General features: G+C 39.3%; 3 long non-coding RNA genes across 4 annotated transcripts; 2 read left to right on the top strand and 1 right to left on the bottom strand.

Annotated features, from left to right (window-relative positions):
• Window positions 1-913: 913 nt before the first annotated feature.
• On the bottom strand, window positions 914-14,369 carry LOC124277386. Its single transcript, XR_006898809.1, has 3 exons — window positions 14,112-14,369; window positions 13,370-13,608; window positions 914-1,521 (listed from the first exon to the last, which is right to left on the bottom strand). It is a non-coding gene; the product is annotated as an uncharacterized LOC124277386 (long non-coding RNA).
• On the top strand, window positions 5,762-8,150 carry LOC124277388. The gene is made up of 3 exons (XR_006898812.1): window positions 5,762-6,010; window positions 6,371-6,404; window positions 8,065-8,150. It is a non-coding gene; the product is annotated as an uncharacterized LOC124277388 (long non-coding RNA).
• Window positions 8,409-10,241, top strand: LOC124277387. 2 transcript variants are annotated; one of them, XR_006898810.1, is made up of 3 exons: window positions 8,409-8,614; window positions 9,692-9,759; window positions 9,960-10,241. It is a non-coding gene; the product is annotated as an uncharacterized LOC124277387 (long non-coding RNA). The 2 variants fall into 2 exon arrangements; XR_006898811.1 differs by having other exon boundaries at window positions 9,692-9,764; window positions 9,999-10,034.
• Window positions 14,370-16,893: the final 2,524 nt, after the last annotated feature.

Below are 16,893 nucleotides of genomic sequence, written 5' to 3' on the forward strand. Positions count from 1 at the left end.
TCTATGTGGGGTATCCATGCTTCACTGCGGCGTGGTATCTCAGTGGGCTAGCCCTATAAAACCAGCTTAAGTCTGGGCTAGTACAAGCAGCCGCACATACACATACACACGCATGCACGTCGTGATATGAGCGAAATATTCTCAAGCACGACGTTAAACCCTATCTCACTTCACCTCACCCTTGCCATCTGCAACATTGTACCTTACTTACTCCTATATCCACTACAACAGTGTCCCTTACTTACTCCCTTATCCACTACAACATTGTACCTTACTTACTCCATTATCTTCCTAGTAAGGTGATCTACCTTCAGTTGTTGGCGATCTATAGCCCGTTTTTTATATTGTATTGTCCAAATAGTGCTATTAGTTTAAACTTCCCACGCTAGTTTTAATTCTAATAGTGATTTTTCTAGTTGTTTCACTGTCCTTCGTCGACAGGTTTTCATAACATACATATATTCCATTTCAATGTCAAATGAGTTCTCGTCACGATATGACTGCAATATTGCCGATGTGACGTTACATAATGACTCACTCATTCACTTACTACCTTATCCAATCCAACATTCCAACTTACTTTCTCCCTTGTTCTCTGCAACATTATACCTTACTTATTCCCTTACCACTGCAACATTTTACCTTACTTACTCCCTTATCCACTGCAACATTGTTCCTTACCTACTCCCTTATCCACTACAACATTGCTTCATACTTAATCCCTTATCCACTATAACATTGTACATTACTTACTCCTTTATCTACTGCAACATTGTACCTTACTTATTCCCTTACCACTGCAAGATTTTACCTTACTTACTCTCTTATGCCCTACAAAATTGTACCTTACTTACTCCCTTATCTACTGCAACATTGTACTTTACCTACTCCCTTATCCACTATAACAGTGTACCTTACTTACTCCGTTATCTACTGCAACATTGTACCTTACTTATCCCCTTACCACTGCAACATTTTACCTTACTTACTCCATTATCCACTACAACATTGTACCTTACTTACTCCCTTATCTACTGCAACAGTGTACCTTACCTACTCCCTTATCCACTACAACATTGTACTTTACTTCCTCCCGTATCCACTACAACATTGTTCCTTACCTACTCCCTTATCCACTACAACATTGCTTCGTACTTACTCCCTTATCCACTATAACATGGCACCTTCCTTACTACTTTATCTACTGCAACATTGTACCTTACCTACTCCCTTATTCACTACAAAATTGTACCTTACTTACTCCCTTATCTACTGCATTGCACCTTACCTACTCCCTTATCCACTACAACATTGTACCTTACTGACTCCCTTATCTACTGCAACATTGCACCTTACTTACTCCTTTCTCTATTACTTCAATGTACCTTACTTACTCCCTTATCAACTACAACATTGTACCTTACGTATTCCCTTATCCACTACAACATTGCACCTTACTTACTCCTTTATCCACTACAACATTGCACCTTACTTACTCCCTTATCCACTACAACATTGTACCTTATCTACTAAGCTTATCCACTACAACATTGCTCGTTATTTACTCCCTTATCCACTACAACATTGCTCCTTACTTATTCCCTTATCCACTGCATCATTGCGCCTTACCTACTCCCTTATCAATGCAACATAAGTAAGGTGCAATGATGTAGCTGATAAGGGAGTAGGTAAGGTACAATGTTGTAATTCAGAAGGAAGGAAATAAAGGTACATTGATGAAGTAGATAAGGGAGTAGGTAAGGTGCAATGATGCAGTGGATAAGGGAGAAGATAAGCTACAATTTCGTAGTGGATAAGGAAGTGAGTAAGGAGCAATGATGTAGTGGATAAAGAGTGAATGGATAAAAGTAGTAATGAACAATGTTGCAGTGGATAAAGGGAGTAAAGTAATGAACAATGTGGATAAGGGTAAGTAAAAGTGCAATGCTGTAGTGGATAGTAAGGAGTAGTAATGGCAATGTTGTAGTAGATATAAGGGAGTAGGTAAAGTACAATGTTGCAGTGGATAAAGGAGTAAGTAAGAATGCAATGTTGTAGTGGATGAAGGAGTAGGTAATGAAGGCAATGTTGTAGTGAATAAGGGAATAGGTAGGAATGCAATGATGTAGTTGATAAGGGCGTAAGGTGCAATGTTGTGGTTGATGAAAGAGTGGGTAATGAGCAATGTTGTAGTGAATAAGGAGTAGGTAAGGTGCAGTGATGTAGTTGATAAGGGCGTAAGGTGCAATGTTGTAGTTGATAAGGGAGTAGGTAAGGTACAACGTTTTAGTTGATAAGGGAGGAAGTAAGGTACAATGATGTTGTTGATAGGGGAGTAAGTTGCAATGTTGTAGTTGATAAGGGAGTAGGTAAGGTACAACATTGTAGTTGATAAGGCAGGAAGTACGGTACAATGTTGTACTGGATAAGGGAGTAAGTAAGGTGCAATGATGTAGTTGATAAGGGAGTAAGTAAGGTACAGTGTTGCAGTTGATAAGGGAGTAGGTAAGGTACAACGTTGTAGTTGATACGGGAGGAAGTAAGGTACTCTGATGTAGTTGATAAGGGAGGATGTAAGGTACAATGTTGTAGTGGAAAGGGGAGTAAGTAAGGTCCAATAATGTAGAAGATTAGGGCGTAAGTAAGGTGCAATGACATAGTCCATAAGGGAGTAGGTAAGGTACAATGTTGTAATTCATAAGGAAGGAAATAAGGTACATTGATGAAGTAGATAAGGGAGTAGGTAAGGTGCAATGATGCAGTTGATAAGGGAGAAGGCAAGATACAATTTCGTAGTGGTTAAGGGAGTAAGTAAAGTGCAATGCTGTAGTGGATAAGGGAGTAGTGAGTGAGGAGTGAGTGAGTGAGTTAAGATTTTTTAAGTCACATCGGCAATATTTCCAGCCATATCGTGACTAAAGCAAGTTATAAATATATCGACAATTTAAGTGAAATTATAAAATTCGGCTGACGAAGGACAGTAAAATAACTAGGTTATCACAGATATAGATATAAAACTAGTAACAAAAATCTAAAACATTGGAACTATACAAGACGATACAATATAAAAAACAGGCTATTGATCGCCAACAACTGAAGGTAGATCACCATACTAGGGACCATGGGGACTTACAGTACATTTGCTTCCTGCATGGACCCTGGCTGGATTTACACCATCCCTTCAGGAATTGGCGACAAAAGAGAAACCTAGCCATCAATTAAAAGTACACATATTCTACGATTAAAAACCTGGTACACTTAAATTGACTTAATGTTTTGGGACTTACGTACCCGGATATGGGATTAAGTAAGGAGCAATGTTGTAGTAGATAACGGAGTAGGTAAGGTACAATGTTGCAGTTGATAAGGGAGTGAGTAAGGTACAATGTTGTAGTGGATGAGGGAGTAGGTAAGGTACAATGTTGCTGTAGATAAAGGAGTAAGTGAGGTACAATGTTGTACTGGATAAGGGAGTAAGTATGAATCAATGTTGCAGTGGATCAGCGAGTAGGTAAGGTACAGTGTTGCAGTTGATAAGGGAGTAGGTAAGGTACAACGTTGTAGTTGATACGGGAGGAAGTAAGGTACTCTGATGTAGTTGATAAGGGAGGATGTAAGGTACAATGTTGTAGTGGAAAAGGGAGTAAGTAAGGTCCAATAATGTAGAAGATTAGGGCGTAAGTAAGGTGCAATGACATAGTCCATAAGGGAGTAGGTAAGGTACAATGTTGTAATTCATAAGGAAGGAAATAAGGTACATTGATGAAGTAGATAAGGGAGTAGGTAAGGTGCAATGATGCAGTTGATAAGGGAGAAGGCAAGATACAATTTCGTAGTGGTTAAGGGAGTAAGTAAAGTGCAATGCTGTAGTGGATAAGGGAGTAGTGAGTGAGTGAGTGAGTTAAGATTTTAAGTCACATCGGCAATATTTCAGCCATATCGTGACTAAAGCAAGTTATAAATATATCGACAATTTAAGTGAAATTATAAAATTCGGCTGACGAAGGACAGTAAAATAACTAGGTTATCACAGATATAGATATAAAACTAGTAACAAAAATCTAAAACATTGGAACTATACAAGACGATACAATATAAAAAACAGGCTATTGATCGCCAACAACTGAAGGTAGATCACCATACTAGGGACCATGGGGACTTACAGTACATTTGCTTCCTGCATGGACCCTGGCTGGATTTACACCATCCCTTCAGGAATTGGCGACAAAAGAGAAACCTAGCCATCAATTAAAAGTACACATATTCTACGATTAAAACCTGGTACATGTTAGAATTGACTTAATGTTTTGGGACTTACATTACCCGGATATGGGATTAAGTAAGGAGCAATGTTGTAATGAGATAACGGAGTAGATAAGGTACAATGTTGCAGTTGATAAGAGAGTGAGTAAGGTACAATGTTGTAGTGGATGAGGGAGTAGGTAAGGTACAATGTTGCTGTAGATAAAGGAGTAAAAGTGAGTAGGTACAATGTTGTACTGGATAAGGGAGTAAAGTATGAATCAATGTTGCAGTGGATCAGCGAGTAGGTAAAAGGTACAATGTTGCAGTAGATAACGAAGGGGAGTAGGTAAGGTACAACGTTGCAGTTGATAAGGAGTAAGTAAAGGTACAATGTTGTAGTTGAAAGGAACTAAAGTAAGGTCCAATGATGTAGTAGATAAAGGAATAAAGTGAGGAGGTACAATGTTGTAGTGGATAAAGGGGTAAGTATGAATCAATGTTGCAGTGGATCAGCGAGTAGCTAAGGTACAATGTTACAGTGGATAAGTGAGTAAGTAAGGTGCAATGATGCAGTGGACAAAGGGTAGAGTAAGGGTACAATTTTGTAGTGGATAAGGGGAGTTAGTAGAAGTGCAATGTTGTAGTGTATAAAGGGAGTAGGTAAGGTGCAATGTTGTAGTGGATAAAAGGGAGCAGAGTAAAAAGTGCAATGCTGTAGTGGATCAGTGAGTAAGTAAGTGCAATGTTGTAGTAGATAAAGGGAGTAGGTAAGGTACAATGATGTAGTTGATAAGGCAGGAGTAAGGTACAATGTTGTAGTTGATAAAGGGAGGAAGTAAGGTACACTGATGTAGTTGATAAGGGAGGATGTAAGGTACAATGTTGTAGTGGAAAAGGGAGAAAGGACGGTGCAATGATGTAGTGGATAAGGGCGTAAGGTGCAATGTTCTATTTTATAAGGGAGTAGGTAAAAGGTACAATGTTGTAGTTGATAAGGGAGGAAGTAAGGTGCAATGATACAGTGGATGAAGGTAGTAGGTAAGGTGCAATGATACAGTGGATAAGGTAGTAGGTAAGTTACAATTTTGTAGTGGATAAGGAAGTATGTAAGGAGCAATGATGCAGTGGATAATGGAGTAAGTAAGGTGCAATGTTGTAGTGGATGAAGAGGAGTGGGTAATAAGCAATGTTGTAGTGAGTGAATAAGGGGAGTAGGTAAAGGTACAATGTTGTAGTTGATAAGGGGGGCGTAAGGTGCAATGTTGTAGTTGATGAAGAGAGTGGGTAATGAGCAATGTTGTAGTGAATAAGGGAGTAAGTAAAGATGCAATGATGTAGTTGATAAGGGGGCGTAAGGTGCAATGTTGTAGTTGATAAGGGGAGTAGGTAAGGTACAACGTTTTAGTTGATAAGGGAGGAAAGTAAGGTACAATGATGTAGTTGATAGGGGAGTAAGTAAGGTACAATGTTGTAGTGGATAAAAAGGGAGTAGGTAAGGTGCAATGTTGATAAAAGGAGGTAAGTAAGGTTCAATGATGTACTGGATAAGGCAGTAAGTACGAATCAATGTTGCAGTGGATAAGGGTGTAGGTACGCTTCAATGTTGAAGTGGATAAGGGAGTAGGTAAGGTACAAAGTTGCAGTGGATAAGGGGGTAAGAAAGGTACAATGTTGTAGTGGATGAGGGAATGGGAAATGCGCAATGTTGTAGTGGATAAGGAAGTAAGTAGGGTACAATGTTGTAGTGGATAAGGAAGTAAGTAAGGTGCAATGATGTAGTTGATAAGGGCGTAAGGTGCAATGTTGTAGTTTAAAAGGGAGTAGGTAAGGTACAACGTTGTGAGTGGATAAGGGAGGAAGTAAGGTACTGTGTTAAATAGTGGATAAGGGGAGGAAGTAAGGTACACTGATGTAGTTGATAAGGGAGAGGATGTAAGGTACAATGTTGTAGTGGAAAGGGGAGTAAAGTAAGGTGCAATGATGCAGTGGATAAGTAAAGGGGAGGTAGGTAAAGGTACAATTTTGTAGTTGATAAGGGAGTAAGTGTAAGTAGCATGATTGTAGTAGATAATGGAAGTAAGTAAGGTACAATGTTGCAGTGGATAAAGGGGAGTAAGTAAAGAAGCTGCAATGTTGTAGTGGATAAAGGAGTAAGTAATGTGCAATTTTGTAGTTGATAAGGCAGTAAGTAAAGGTACAATGTTGTAGTGGATAAGGGAGTAAGTAAGGTGCAATGATGTAGTGGATACGGGAGAAAGTAAGGTGCAATGATGTAGTGGATACAGGAGGAAGTAAGGTACACTGATGTAGTAGATAAGGGAGGAAGTAAAGGTACAATGTTGTAGTGGAAAGGGAGTAAGAGAAAGGAAGGTGCAATGATGTAGTGGATACAATTTTTGTAGTTGTTGAAGGAAGTAGGTAAGGGAGTAAGTTGCAATGTTGTAGTTTAAAAGGGAGTAGGTAAGGTACAATGTTGTAGTGGATTAGGGAGGAAGTAATGAGCTGTGTTATAGTGGATAATGGAGTAGGTAAGGTGCAATGCTGTAGTTAATAAGGGAGTAAGTAAGGAGCAATGTTGTAGTAGATAAAGAGGAGTAGGTGAGGGAAAAGGTACAATGTTGCAGTAGATAAAAGGGAGTAAGTAAGGTACAATGTTGTAGTGGATAAGGGGGAGTAGATAAAGGTACAATTTTGTAGTGGATAGGGAAGTAAGAAGTAGAAGTAGCATTGTTATAGTGGATAAAGGGGAGTAAGTAAAAGGTACAATGTTGCAGTGGATAGGGGAGTAAGTAAAAAGTGCAATGTTGTAGTGAATAAGAGAGTAGGTAAGGTTACAATGGTGTAGTGGATAATTGGAGTAAGTAAAAGTGCAATGCTGTAGTGAATGAGGGAGTAAGTAAGGAACAATGTTGTAGTAGATAAGGGAGTAGGTAAGGTACAATCTTGTGAGTGGATAAAGGAAGTACGTAAGGTGCAATGATGTAGTTGATAAGGGCGTAAGGTGCAATGTTGTAGTTTATAAGGGGAGTAGGTAAGGTACAATGTTGTAGTGGATAAAGGGAGGAAGTAAGGTGCAATGATGTAGTGGATAGGGAGGAAGTAAGGTGCAATGATATAGTTGATGGAAGGGAGTAAGTAAAAGGTACAATGTTGCAGTTGATAAGGGTAGTAAGTAAAATTACAACGTTGTAGTTGATAAGTCCGGAAGTAAGCTACACTGATGTAGTTGATAAGGGGAGGAAGTAAAATTACAATGTTGTAGTGGAAAGGGGGAGTAAGCAAGGTCAAGCATATAGCCGATAAGGGGAGTGGATAATGGAGTTGGTAAAGTATAATTGTATCGTGGATAGGGAGTAAGTAGGAACAATGTTGTAGTGGATTAGGGAGTAAGTAATATGAGCTGTGTTGTAGTGGATAATGGGTAGTAAGGTGCAATGCTGTAGTTAATAAGGGAGTAAGTAAGGAACAATGTTGTAGTAGATAAAAGGAGTAGTAAGGTACAATGTTGCAGTGGAGATAAAAGGAGGTTACAATGTTAAGTGGATAAGGGAGTAGATAAGGTACAAGGTGGACAACAATGTACAATGTTGAGTGGATAAGGGGAGTAGATAAAAGGTACAATTTTGTAGTGGATAGGGAAGTAAGTAAGTAGCATTGTTATAGTGGATAAGGGGGTAAGTAAGGTACAATGTTGCAGTGGATAAGGGAGTAAGTAAAGTGCAATGTTGTAGTGAATAAGAGAGTAGGTAAGGTGCAATGGTGTAGTGGATAATTGAGTAAGTAAAGTGCAATGCTGTAGTGGATGAGGGAGTAAGTAAGGAGCAATGTTGTAGTAGATAAGGGAGTAGGTACGGTACAATGTTGCAGTAGATAAGGGAGTAAGTAAGGTACAATGTTGTAGTGGATAAGGGAGTAAGTAAAGTGCAATGTTGTAGTGGATAAGGGAGTAAGTAATGAGCTGTGTTGTAGAGGATAATGGAGTAGGTAAGGTACAATGGTGTAGTTAATAAGGGAGTAAGTAAGGAGCAATGTTGTAGTAGATAAGGGAGTAAGTAAAGTGCAATGCTGTAGCGGATAAGGGAGTAAGTAAGGTGCAATGTTGCAGTAGATAAGGGAGTAAGTAAGGTTCAATGTTGTAGTGGATAAGGGGGAGTAAAGTAAGGTGCAATGATGCAGTGGATAAAGGGGAGTAAGTAGTGTACAATGTTGTAGTGGATAAAGGAGTAGTAAGTAAGTAGCATTGTTGTAGTGGATAATTGGAGTAAGTAAGGTACAATGTTGTAGTGGATAAAGGGAGTAAGTAAGGTGCAATGTTGTAGTGAATAAAGGGAGTAAGTAAGGAGCAATGGTGTAGTGGATAAAGGAGTAAGTAAAGTACAATGCTGTAGTGGATAAGGAAGTAAGTAAGGTAGGGGCAATGTTGTAGTGGATAAAGGGAGTAGGTAAAGGTACAATGTTGCTGTGGATAACAGGTAGGTAAAGTGCAATGTTTTGTGTATAAGGGAGTAGGTAAGGTGCAATGGTGTAGTGAATAAGGGAGTAAGTAAAGTGCAATGCTGTAGTGGATCAGGGAGTAAGTAAGGATCAATGTTGTAGTAGATAAGGGAGTAGGTAAGGTGCAATGAAGTAGTTGATAAGGGAGTAAGGTGCAATGTTGTAGTTGATAAGGGAGTAGGTAAGGAACAACATTGTAGTTGATAAGAGGAGGAAGTACAGTACAACGTTGTAGTGGATACGGGAGGAAGTAAGGTGCAATGATGTAGTTGATAAGGGAGTAGGTAAGGTACGGTGTTGCAGTTGATAAGGGAGTAGGTAAGGTACAATATTGTAGTTGATCAGGGAGGAAGTAAGGTACACTGATGTACTTAATAAGGGAGGATGTAAGGTACAAAGTTGTAGTGGATAAGGGAGTAAGTAAATTACAATGTTGTAATTCATAAAGAAAGTAAATAAGTTGCATTGATGAAGTAGATAATGGAGTAGGTAAGGTAAGGTACAATTTTGTAGTGGATAATCAGGGGGAGTAAGTAAGGGATCAATGTTGTAGTGGATAAGGGAGTAGAAGTAAGGTGCAATGAAGTAGTTGATAGGGAAGGGGGTAAGGTACAATGTGGATTGTATGTTGATAAAGGGAGTAATTAAAGGGAACAACATTGTAGTTGATAAGGCAGAATGTACGGTACAACGTTGTAGTGGATACGGGAGGAAGTAAGGTGCAATGATGTAGTTGATAAGGGAGTAGGTAAGGTACGGTGTTGCAGTTGATAAGGGAGTAGGTAAGGTACAACATTGTAGTTGATCAGGGAGGAAGTAAGGTACACTGATGTAGTTAATAAGGGAGGATGTAAGGTACAATGTTGTAGTGGATAAGGGAGTAGGTAATGTACAATGTTGTAATTCATAAGAAAGTAAATAAGTTGCATTGATGAAGTAGATAATGGAGTAGGTAAGGAGCAATGATGCAGTGGATAAGGGAGTAGGTAAGGTACAATGTTGTAGTTGATAAGGGAGTAGGTAAGGTACAACACTGTAGTTAATCAGGGAGGAAGTAAGGTACACTGATGTAGTTAATACGGGAGGATGTAAGGTACAATGTTGTAGTGGATAAGGGAGTAGGTAAGGTCCACTGATGTAGAAGTTAAGGGAGTAAGTAAGGTGCAATGATGTAGTTCATTAGGGTGTAAGGTGCAATGTTGTAGTTCATTAGGGAGTAGGTAAGGTACAACGTTGTAGTTGATAAGGGAGGAAGTAAGGTACAATGTTGTAGTGGATAAGGGAGGAAGTAAGGTTTAATGATGTAGCTGATAAGGGAGTAAGTAAGGTACACTGTTACAGTTGATAAGGGAGTAGGTAAGGTACAACGTTGTAGTTGATAAGGGAGGAAGTAAGGTACAATGTTGTAGTGGAAAAAGAAGTAAGTAAGGTCCAATGATGTAGTAAATAAGGGAGTAGGTAAGGTGCAATGAAGTAGTGGAAAAAGGAGTAGGTAAGGTACAATTTTGTAGTGGATAAGAGAGTAGGTAAGGTACAATTTTGTAGAGGATAAGGGAGTAAGTAAGCTACAATGTTGCTGTGGATAACGGAGTAGGTAAAGTGCAATGTTTTTGTGTATAAGGGAGTAGGTAAGGTGCAATGGTGTAGTGAATAAGGGAGTAAGTAAAGTGCAATGCTGTAGTGGATCAGGGAGTAAGTAAGGATCAATGTTGTAGTAGATAAGGGAGTAGGTAAGGTGCAATGAAGTAGTTGATAAGGGAGTAAGGTGCAATGTTGTAGTTGATAAGGCAGAAAGTACGGTACAACGTTGTAGTTGATAAGGCAGGAAGTACGGTACAACGTTGTAGTGGATACGGGAGGAAGTAAGGTGCAATGATGTAGTTGATAAGGGAGTAGGTAAGGTACGGTGTTGCAGTTGATAAGGGAGTAGGTAAGGTACAATATTGTAGTTGATCAGGGAGGAAGTAAGGATATGTAGGGATGTTGTAGGATAAAAGGTAAGGTACAATGTTGTAATTCATAGGGAGAAAGTAAAGGTACAAGTTGCATTGATGATAATGGCAGTAGTAGATAATGTAAGGTACAAGAAGTAGATAATGGAGTAGGTAAGGAGCAATGATGCAGTGGATAAGGGAGTTGGTAAGGTACAATTTTGTAATAGATACTGGAGGAAGTAAGGTGCAATGATGTAGTTGATAAGGGAGTAAGTAAGGTACAGTGTTGCAGTTGATAAGGGAGTAGGTAAGGTACAACACTGTAGTTGATCAGGGAGGCAGTAAGGCACACTGATGTAGTTAATAAGGGAGGATGTAAGGTACAAAGTTGTAGTGGATAAGGGAGTAGGTAAGGTCCACTGATGTAGAAGATAAGGGAGTAAGTAAGGTGCAATGTTGTTATTCATAAGAAAGGAAGTACGGTACATTGATGTAGTAGATAAGGGAGTAAGTAAGGTGCAATGATGTAGTGGATAAGGGAGTAATGTAAGGTGCAATGTTGTAGTGAATAAGGAAGTAAGTAAATAGCAATGTTGTAGTGGATAAGGGAGTAAGTAAGGTGCAATGTTGCAGTGGATAAGGGAGTAAGTAAAGTGCAATGTTGTAGTGGATAAGGGAGTAAGTAAGGTGAAATGGTGTCGTGGATAAGGGAGTAAGTAAAGTGGAATGCTGTAGTGGATAAGGGAGTTAGTGAGGAGCATTGTTATAGTAGATAAGGGAGTAGGTAAGATACAATCTTGCAGTAGATAAGTGAGTAAGTAAGGTACAATGTTGTAGTGGATGAGGGAGTAGGTAATTTACAATGTTCCAGTAGATAAAGGAGTAAGTAAGGTTCAATGTTGTACTGGATAAGACAGTAAGTATGAATCAATTTTACAGTGGATAAGGGAGTAGGTAAGATGCAATGTAGTAGTGGATAAGGGAGTAGGTAAGATACAATGTAGTAGTGGATAAGGAAGTAAGTAAGGTACGATGTTGTAGTGGATAAGGGAGTAAGTAAGGTGCAATGATGTAGTTGATAAGTGCGTAAGGTGCAATGTTGTAGTTTATAAGGGAGTAGGTCAGGTACAAAGTTGTAGTGGATAAGGGAGGAAGTAAGGTGCAATGATATAGTTGATAATGGAGTAAGTAAGGTACAATGTTGTAGTTGATAAGGGAGGAAGTAAGGTGAAATGATGTAGTTGATAAGGCGTAAGGTGCAATGTTGTAGTTTATAAGGAAGTAGGTCAGGTACAATGTTGAAGTGGATAAGGGAGGAAGTAAGGTGCAATGATATAGTTGATAATGGAGTAAGTAAGGTAAAATGTTGCAGTTAATAACTGAGTAGGTAAGGTACAACGTTGTAGTTGATAAGGCAGGAAGTAAGATACACTGATGTAGTTGATAAGGGAGGAAGTGAGGTACAATGTTGTAGTGGAAAGGGGATTAAGTAAGGTCCATTGATGTGGTCGATAAGGGAGTAGGTAAGGTGCAAAGATGCAGTGGATAAGGGAGTAGGTAAGGTGTAATTTTGTAGTTGATAAGGAAGTAAGGAAGGAGCAATGTTGTAGTGGATAAGGGAGTAGGTAAGGTATAATGTTACAGTGGATAAAGGAGTAAGTAACGAGCAATGTTGTAGTGGATGAGGGAGTAGGTAAGGTGCAATACAGTAGTTAATAAGGGAGTAAGTAAGGAGCAATGTTGTGGTAGATAAGGGAATTGATAAGGTACAATCTTGCAGTAGCAAAGGGAGTAAGTAAGGTACAATGGTGCAGTAGATAAAGGAGTAAGTAATGTGCAATGTTGTACCGAATAAGGAAGTAAGTATGGATGAATGTTGCAGTGGATAATGGAGTAGGTAAGGTACATTGAAGTAGTAGACAAGGGAGTAGGTAAGATACAATGGCACCTTACTTACTCCCTTATCTACTACGTCAGTGTACCTTATTTCCTCCCTTACGAATTACAACATTGTACCTTACCTACTCCCGTATGAACTACATCATTTCACCGTACTTACTCCCTTAACTACTGTAACATTGTACCTCACTTCCTCCCTTATGAACTACAACATTGCGCCTTACCTACTCCCTTTTCAAATACCTCATTCCACCTCACTTACTCACTCATCCACCTCAACATTGTACATTACTTTCTCCCTTATCAACTACAATATCGTACTTTACCTACTCCCTTATCCACTACAACATTGCTTCTTACTTACTCTCTTATCCTCTACATCATTGCACCTTACTTACTCACCTATCCAAAACAACATTGTACCTTTCCTACCCCTTTATCTAGTGCAACATTGTACCTTACCTACTACCTTATCCACTACAACATTGTACCTTACCTTCTCCCGTATCCACAACAACATTGCACCTTACTTGCTCCTTTATCCACTGCAACATTGTGACTTACCTACTCCCTTATCCACTACAACATTGCTCCTTACTTTCTCCCTGATCCACTTCAACATTGTACTTTACCTACTGACTTATCCACTGCAATATTGTACCTTACTTACTCCCTTATCAACTACATGATTGGTTCTTACCTACTCCCTTATCCACTGCAGCATTGTTCCTTACCTACTAGCTTATCCTCTTTAATATTGGTCCTCACTTACTTTCTTATCCACTACAACTCTGTACCTTACTTACTGCCTTATCCACCACAACATTGCTCCTTACTTTCTCCCTTATCCACTCCAACATTGTACTTTACCTGCTCACTTATCCACTGCAACATTGTACCTTACCTATTCCCTTATCAACTACAACATTGCACCTTACCTACTTCCTTATCAACTACATAATTGCACCTTACTTACTCCTTTATCCTCTATATCATTTGCACCTTACCTACTCCCTTATCCACCACAACATTGTACCTTGCTCTTTCTCTTTATTTACTATACTTCGTACCTTACGTTCTACTCCTTATGAACTACGGCGTTGCTCCTTACCTGCTCCTTATCCACCACAACATTGTGTGCCTTACTTAGTCCTTTATCTACTGCAACATTGTACCTTACCTACGCTCCTTATCAACTACATTATTGTACCGTGCCTTCTCCCTTATCCACTGCAACATTTGCTCTTACTTACTCCCTTGTATCCTGCGGCATTGTACCTTACCTGCTCCCCTCATTTCAGTTCAAAATTGCTCATCGCTTACTCAATTCTTTTACTACGACGGTGTACCTTACAACATTGTACTTCTACTCCCTTATGGATTACAACATTGCACCTTTGCCTTCCCTCGACTCCCTTATCAACTACATCATTATTACGGTACCCTTATTTATACACTACAACATTGCACCTTGCTTACTTCCTTATCGGCTACAACTTTTGTATCCACTTATCATTCTATCTACTCTCAGCATTTGACCTTACTTACTCCCTTATCAACTACAATATTGTACCGTACCTTGCTCCTGCATTCACTAAAACATTGCTTTATACTTACTCCCTCATCCTCCTCCCTCATCATTGCACCTTACCTACTCCATGATCCACCACAACATACTACCTTACTTACTCCTATATCTACTGCAAGATAGTACCTTACCTACTCCCTTTATCAACTACATCATTGTACCGTACCTTCTCCCTATCGATTACAACATTGCTACTTACTTACCCCCATCCACCGCAACATTGTGCCTTACCTACCTCTTTATGAACCACCGCTGCTCCCTACCTACACTCCTATCCACGGCAACATTGTACCTTATTTACTCCTTATCCACTACATCATTGTACCGTACCTAATTTGTCCCACTACAACATTGCTCTACTTACTTTTATTCACTGCCAACGTTGTACTTCACTTACCCCTCATCCACCTTTAACATTGTACCTTACTTACTCCTTTATCTTCCAACATTGTACCTTACCTACTCCCTCATCCACTGCAAAATTGCTCATTACTTTACTCACTCTACTACGACAGTGTACCTTACTTCCTCCCTTATGAATTACAAGCAACATTGTACGTTCCCTACCTGTTATCAACTACATCACTTCACCGTACTTTACTCCCTTTTTAACTACTGCAACATTGTAACTTACTCTACTCCCTTTATCAACTCATAATTGTACCGTACCTAATTACTTATCCACTACAACATTGTTCTTACTTACTCCCTATCGACTACAACTTAGTATCCTCTTCTTATCCACTACTCCCTATCCACCATAAATATTCCCACCTTACTTTACTTCCTTTACTCAACAACATTGCGCCTTACTTCTACTCCCCCTATCTACTAAGCAACATTGTTCCTACTTACTCCCTTCTTTTATCCAGTACAACATTGTACCTTACCTACTCCTTTATCCATTACAGCATTGCTCCTTACTTCTTACTCCTTATCCACTGGCAACATTAAAATTCCCACATTCTTTATTCAGTACATCATTGTTTCTACTCTTCTCCCTATCCACTACAACATTGTACTTTTTACCTACCTCTTATCAACCACATCACTGGGTACTACTACCTTTATCCACTCACATCATTGCAGCTTACTTACCTCCTTTTCTCCACAACAGCATTGTAATTCCCTACTTGCCCCTTTATCAACTACAATATTAAAATTGCAATTTGCTTCCCTTATTCACCAAAACATTGCTTCATACTTACTCCCTTTCCTCTTACATCATCGTATCTTTTACCTACTACTTTTGTATCCACCACAACATTGTACCTTTACTTACTCTTTTATCTACTGCAACATTTTGAACCTTACTCTATTCCCCTTTATCAACTACATCATTGTATCGTAATTTTACTTACTTATTCACTACAACATTGCTCATCACTTACTCCGTTATCTACTGCAACATTGTACCTTTTACTCTACTCTCACCTACCAAGCAAGATCGCTCATTACTAACTCACTTCTACTACGACAGTGTACCTTTACTCTCCCTTTATGAATTACAACTTGTACCCTAACTACCCCTTTATCAACTAAGCATCATTTCACCGTACTTACTCCTTAACTGCTGCAACATTGTACCTTACCTACTCCCCCTTATCCACTACATCATTGTATCGTACCTACTTGCTTATCCACTACAACATTGCTCCTACTTACTCCCCTATCCACTACAACTGTGTATGCACTTATCCACTACTCCCTTTATCCACTACAACATTCCACCTTTACTTTTATTCCCTACTCAACAACATTGCAATTTAATTACTCCCTTTATCCACTGCACACATTGTACCTTACCTACTCTCTATGAACTACAACATTGTACTGAACCTAATTCCTTTATCAACTATATCATTGCACCTTACTTTACTCCCCTTATCCCTCTACATCATCATTGCACCTTACTTACCTCCTTTCCACAAACAGCATTGTACCTTATTTACTTCCCTCATCAATCCTAGAATATTCTACCGTACCTGCTCCCCCTTATTCAGTAAAACATTGCTTCATACTTTCTCCTTTATCCCTCTACATCATTGCACCATACCTACTACCTTAGCCACTAAATATTGTACCTTACGTACTCTTTTTATCTATTGCAACATTGTACCTACATACTCCCTTATCCACTACAACATTGTACCTTACTTCTACTTCCCTTATCCAATACAACACTGGTCCTACTTACACCCTCTTATCCACAGCAAATTGCATTCCTGCTTACCCCATCCACCAAAGTCATTGCCTTACTTCTACTCCCTTATACACTACAACATTGTACCTTGCTTACTCCTTTATCCACTGCACATTGTGCATTACCTAACTCCTTTCTCCATGTCCACTGTCCACTGCAAATATTGTACACATTTACTCCCCTATCGACTACATCATTGTACCAAAATCCTTATCCACTACAACATTGCTCTCATCACTTCTACTCCTTTCATCCACTACAACAGTGTACTCCCCTTCATCCACCACAACATTGTACCTTTACTTCTAATTCCTACTGCAACTTGTACCTTCCACTCTCTCTCCACTGCCTCACTCTTACTCACTCCTCTACCACTGTGTGTTCCCTCCCTTTATGTCAACACTGTGTGTGTCCATCACTTCACTGTGTACTCTAAACTACTGCAACATTCTACCTAATTCCCTTATCAACTACTGTGTTGTGTGCCTAGTTACATCCACTACAACATTGTTCCTCATTGCCTCCTTTAT

The sequence above is a fragment of the Haliotis rubra genome, unplaced genomic scaffold, assembly GCF_003918875.1.
Source record: "Haliotis rubra isolate DU_JTF1 unplaced genomic scaffold, ASM391887v1 Scf2206, whole genome shotgun sequence".
NCBI classification, from domain to species: Eukaryota; Metazoa; Mollusca; class Gastropoda; order Lepetellida; family Haliotidae; genus Haliotis; species Haliotis rubra.